Source organism: Lepisosteus platostomus, chromosome 1, assembly GCF_059453375.1.
Source record: "Lepisosteus platostomus isolate fLepPlt1 chromosome 1, fLepPlt1.hap1, whole genome shotgun sequence".
Lineage (NCBI taxonomy): Eukaryota > Metazoa > Chordata > Actinopteri > Semionotiformes > Lepisosteidae > Lepisosteus > Lepisosteus platostomus.
This window is the reverse complement of record NC_142611.1, coordinates 8,192,491-8,198,490: the sequence shown is the minus strand read 5'-3', so window position 1 is coordinate 8,198,490 and position 6,000 is coordinate 8,192,491. Positions and strand designations below refer to the sequence as shown.

Sequence of the window (6,000 nt, the reverse complement as noted above, 5' to 3'; positions counted from 1 at the left end):
GGCTGTTTAAAACTTGAATTTCGCATGTTTTTTTTTTTCGTTAATACCTTTATTCTGTACTGGATATAAAAATGTAATCATATTTATGAGGCTTTGCCCCTCTCTTGTTCCTTTAACTTGATTTTCATATTTTGAAACTACTAATCTATTTTTTATGTTATCTTACTGTATATACTTTACTTGACTGTTGACTTTCTATGTTACTTTGATAACAACAAATAATGTTTGTCTATTGGTTATATTGCTTTGAATTGCATGACAAAATTACAATAGTTACCTACTCTGTTAATGAATAAATTACAGTAGCTGTCACACAGAGCACTTGAGGCTTACCATAGTGTTACATCATGCACAATGGAGAATTACATCACTTCTCTGTCATTGGAGCCTTCTTCCTCGAATTATGCCTCATCTTGAAACTGAAGCTTTCTTCTGCTTCTATAACAGGTTAATTGCTTTACTTCAACTAAAAATACAATGCTTGCAAAATTTGGTGCTATGTATTATAATATTCAAAAGGTGTCAGTTTGAAACTGACCTCATTAGACATGCAAGTTATAATAAATATTATATTACTTCAACATTTACTTGAACACTATTGGCACCTGACTACACAATTTCCAGACACAGAAAGTACAAGTTTTGAAAGTTATTCCTAAGGAGAAATTAATTAACAAATTGCTAAAGTGAGATATAGACATTTGCTGAATTGGCATTATCACTTATTTACTCTAAAACACCAAAACAATACAGTAATTTTTTTTAATTACCCCCCAAACAACGTCTATGTTAACATACTGTATTTTCCCTGTTTCATTGTAGTGTTTGCCTTTTCCTTATTTTGATATTTTTAATTATTAATATATAATAATAATAATTCAAACACGCTTTCGTATCATATAAAATCATCACTTTCTGCTGCTACTCAAACTAAAAAGGAGTAATTTGAGCAAACTAGGGCGAAATACTAATTAACAAGATGCTATACAATTAAATAAGGAACCTGTATCATTAATTCTTTAGCAAAAATCTCATCTCAATACACAAAAATAATTACCTTAAGAATATTTTGAAATGTAAACACTATTCTGTCTCAAGGATTGTGTGAAAGCTTTAAATTGGCAGTCTGTAAATTGATCGGTGACGGTCGACTTTTGTAGACGTGCCTCAGTGAAATTTAATTAATTTCCTTCTGGATCAAATAAAAAGACTGATAAGCAGTTTTAAAAGTCGGTTAAAAACGAATTCAGTTAGCGAAAGTAACACTTTTTCAAATTGAATTGTATGTACAATGCCCACACTGTACCAAGAACAACGTGATTTCGCGATTCGGATGATGTGATTCTTACGATCTTACAGTTCGTGATGGAGCGTTTGCTTTACACTTATTTTGCAGTACACTAAACACACACATACTGTACACACAAACAGGCTTTTCTTAATTGAAAAACACCCATCTCAGACGTACTGCCCGAAAGCGGATCTTCAGGTTTGTTATCCAGTAGTTAGAATACACTGCGGGTACCATCCCTCCTAATTTTCTTATTCGCATTTAACTGGTTAGCAGTAAGCACAGTGGCGCCGTCAGGAATGCAGAACAAATACATACAGTCACAATACTAGAAAAAAAAAAACTTTCACATATGCAAAACAGTCATTTTCTTGAGATGAAGTTTCCCCTGCTGCCGGAGGTATTAATGCCAGCAGGTTCTCTCTCCATTCTTCTAACAAGCGCAAAGATTGGAACCTTCAATACTTTTGCAACTTGAAAATCAGCTAAATGTCAGCATTTCGGAAGCTACATGCTACCGAGGTGCTGTGTTCTACATTTTATCAGCGCAACTAATCTAGTTGTAATGGATTGCAGCTTGACACAGCAATCTGGAAACAACTAATTCTTCTGGTAATCATCGACAGCGTCGGTGTCAAAGGGAAAGGAACAGCAAAAATGCTCTTCCTGCTGGCCATCAAGTGGCTCGTTAAGGAAATGCAGGTGTGTGAAAGCATCTCATCTATTTCTCGCTCGGTCTCTCTCTCTCTTGCTCGCATTCGCTGTGCCTCTCGCTCTCCTTACATCGCCAGCAGCAGTGTGTGGTACAATTTGACAGCAGCACTGTCTCTCTAAAGAAAGCTTAGCTCTCACTTTTCTGTCTTTCTCATTACCGCTCTCATTGTCTCCAGCTACAGCAAGAGAGAGAGAGAGAGCAGGTACCAACTACCCTTGCAGATAACTTAACAATGAATGCATATTTTACTTCTTCTCTCTGAAACAATTACACTTTTTGGGGGGAACCCCAGATATATTAATGGGGCTGATGTGCCTGTGTGATGTATTCTCTCTTGCAGTTCATTTGGGGCCTGTGTCTGGAATAAGAAAGCATTGCTGTTTCTGACTGGGGAGAAGAAAGATAAGACTCCTCTGGATTTCCAAAGAGATTTATACTGGATGTCTTAGTAAGTAATCATTTCAATTGTGTTATGTAAAGTCATATAAATATTGGTTTCCATGAATAAATGTATGTGTTGATATGTTTTTGTTATATATATTCTTAAATAGTTGCTTATCATTGCCTTTTTTGTTGTTAAATTCCAGTTTCCAAGGCATTTGAAACCATCTAACTGGGTGTATAGTAAGTAGCTATTGGAGTTGTACTTGCATTGTGTTTTTTAGTTGCAGTGGTTCCTAGTGCTATATAATGGCATTACATAGACTGACTGTGGGAAGTATTCAATTATGAGTTTGTGTTGGCTCAGTTGTAAGGAATTGCTGAGGTGGGATATTTTTAAGCCACATCCAGCAAATACATGGCTCATTTTCGAAACGTTGATTTAAAATTGTGGTTGGTGATAATGGCTTGGAGGTGCAATATGTTCTTATAAAAATGCCTGCTAATTATCATGATGCCATCTAATAAAATATTTATAGTCATGTTTTCCTGTAAATCTGTAACTAATAGAATATGCTGTCTCTAAAAAGTCCATTTCTGTAATGGATACATTATTTTCAATGTCCATACAATTGAAAAAAAACATAATTGAATTTAGCCTTTTTATTTTGATGCTGCAAAAGAAATGTATTGCCAAGTCTGATGGAATAAGAAAAGAATGTAGGTTTGTCTTGCACTTAATAATAGTAGTTTTGTGACTTAAACCTGTTATTTTCCTATCCTATTGCGTTTGTTTTTGAAAGCTGAAGTATTTTGGTTGAATTTAAGTTGTTTTGTCTTCTCCAGAGGCTTTAGCCCTTCACTTTACTGTAGAATGTAGATGTAGGGAAACTTTTCTAGGACTTGCCTCAGTGTGTCCTCTTGGACAGGCCAGCCAAGTGAATTGACAGCCTGTGTTTCAGTCATGGGAGGGTGTCTTATACTCATGTGATGAGGATGTAAACAATGTTGCAAAATCATGGGGCCCCTTCTGTTTCCTTATAACTATTGCATTTTTTTAATTCACTGTTTCACATTTTGAAGTATATACAGTATACAGTCATTTTACTAATTTTTCTTAGATTTGGCAATGTCTCACACCAGGTGGTGACGTAGTGTAGTGGGTAATCCTTTGGACTCATAGTTGACAGGTTGTGGGTTCAAGTCTCTGCTGCAGACACTGCTGTTGTACAGGTACCTGTACCTTAAGAGAGGTACCCTATTTGCTCCAGTCCACCCAGTAGTATAACTGGGAGCCAGCATTGGTGGGGGTATCCATGTGATGGACCAGCATCCCATCCAGGGAAGTCACATGCTCCCTAATTTGCTTAAAGCGACAGAAACCAGGATGAGCTCTGGCTCAATGAGCCACTTTAGCTCAGACATGGACATTTCCTTTTTACACCACACACCACAGGAGACACTTTTCACCTGATTGAAGTCTATAATAACCATACCTCACTTGTTGATGAAGCCAAATGTGTGTATATAGTGGCAATATTTACTATAATTTGAGATTCTCTGAAATAATCATGATTTAATTATTTAATGAGACATGTTATCTGCTATTGACACTGTGACCTTTCAGTTCAAAACAGCTATAACTATAGTTGCTGCATGTGTGTTAACTCTGCTAAATTCTAATTACTATACTATAGTATACTATACTAATTCCCAGTCACGTTATGTGATTTTTTATTTTTTTTTAGTTTTGTTTCTATGCAGCTGTTTTCCCTTTACACTTTAGAGAAAACACTGTTTTCCATCAAATATGTTTTAGCAAAACCTTTGGAGTACAGTACTGTAATTCTCAAGGGAAATGGAAACTGTAACATATATAACAAGCTGGCCTTGTGATGAAGATACTGTATTTGTCAGATAGGAATCTTTGTTAAGCTTACAAAGAAAATTAATTTGATTTTAGAATACATGTTTTTACCTCAAGGATTAGGTGCATTTGTAGATAATAAATGCTAATCTAGGACATGAAAGAGATGGCTCCGTTTACTTTAAAAAAAACAGAAGTATTTTAAAATACAGCATACAGAGCTAGCTTGTTTACAACTACAAAAATAAATGGGACCTATCAGTAGACCTTTCATACAATATTGTAAACAACTGAATTTTTGCAAGAAAACAAAATCACTAATTAAATCTTTGGTGGTTAAAAATGATATGCTTCTTCTTTAATGGGGATATGTTCCACTCAATGAAAGCATTTCTGTAAATGAATAATGGAAGCCTCTTTAAGACAGTGCTTACTGATAGAAATTCACTAATAAGGCTCTATTGCTTTAGTTACAGTACATTTCTACTAGTGGGAAGCAGTTTATTTTTCTCCTTAGCATAGTGAAAAGCTCTATGTAAGCATTTTTACATAGCTGTTTATTTTTATGTTCCTGACATTTCACTACTTTTTTTTTTTTAATTGATGCTTTTAAGACCCATTATTAATTACCTATGAAAGTTCTATATACTGTACTGTACATTCTTTGTTCTATGAGCTTGAATCAGAACTTTTACAAAAAGACAGTCAGCTATAAAAATGCAGATCAGTGGTTCTGTAACTAGGATCTGAATACTCCTTGGGGTCCTCAAAGATGGCACAGGAAGTTCCCAGGAAATGCTCAGAAAGACTTTACCTAAACTACAGAAAAAATCACCACCGTCTAGTTTTGCTCTACTCAATGGAGGTGGCTTGATTTTACGATTTCTCAATTGATTGTGAGTTTTATTCCATTCAAAATTGCTTTTGATTTTTTGTTATTATATTTTCATTTACTTCGATTTAGCTTTACTGTGAGTGTTTGCTATTTGTGGAGCAGTCTTGTCTGTGCTAAAACTTCCATCTGATAATCTTCTCAAGCCGCTGCTTTGTTTCCAACTGTACTGCAGGTTGTATGTGTGTGCTTATTTTGTTTCAAGTAGCAAAATGATATAGAGTACTTCCCAAGATACTGATGTTCTAGATTTAGTTCCAGCTTTTAAACGGACTCTGTAAAGTACAGTTGAAGTGACATTTCTAAAATTTCTTTAGTTATACTTGGAAGACCAATAAATGTTGGGATGCATACACATTGTATCACCCTTAGCTTAACTGTTAAGTCATGCTGTGGAATCCTCCTTATTTATGTGATCCCAAGCAACAGTATTTTAATGGTAGTGCAAGTCTTAATGTACTGTACTGTAACTCAAATGACTGAGTGGAGTGGGGATTTCCTTGAGACCAATGGCTAAGGGCTGGTCAGTTTAGGGAGAAGGACAAAAATGACTTTAACATTAACTGTACTAAATTCTTGTTTAAGCTATCATGGATTAGTCTCTATGAATCTGGCAGGTGTTCCTTTGGTTTATTTCCCAGTAGCAAAGACAGCAGTCCTTTTCATAAATTGCCACCATTCAACAATATTCTACTGTCCAGATTGGGGGGGGGGACTGGGAAACTGCTTCTGAGTCTTTTTTCATGTTTCCTATCAGCTTTTGCAACATCCAATAGACACTGTTGTATCATGGAGGTGAAATCACTGTGACAGTGTTCAGGTTGGGAGATTCATAAACAGACTGAAACTACATC

The 6,000-nt window shown here is 35.5% G+C and overlaps 1 protein-coding gene across 32 annotated transcripts in view; it reads left to right on the top strand.

The window, feature by feature from the left end:
* Positions 1-2,072: 2,072 nt before the first annotated feature.
* LOC148677633 (receptor-type tyrosine-protein phosphatase delta-like) overlaps positions 2,073-6,000 on the top strand; it is a 656,126-nt gene continuing 652,198 nt past the window's right edge. For 16 of the 32 annotated variants that reach the window (XM_088606233.1, XM_088607477.1, XM_088607120.1 and 13 more), the window contains exons 1-3: positions 2,073-2,208; positions 2,347-2,454; positions 2,594-2,630. The gene's annotated coding sequence lies outside the window, so the exon portion shown is untranslated. The remainder of the gene's footprint in view (positions 2,209-2,346; positions 2,455-2,593; positions 2,631-6,000) is intronic. The other 16 variants (XM_088608398.1, XM_088607958.1, XM_088607563.1 and 13 more) reach the window with 3 other exon arrangements.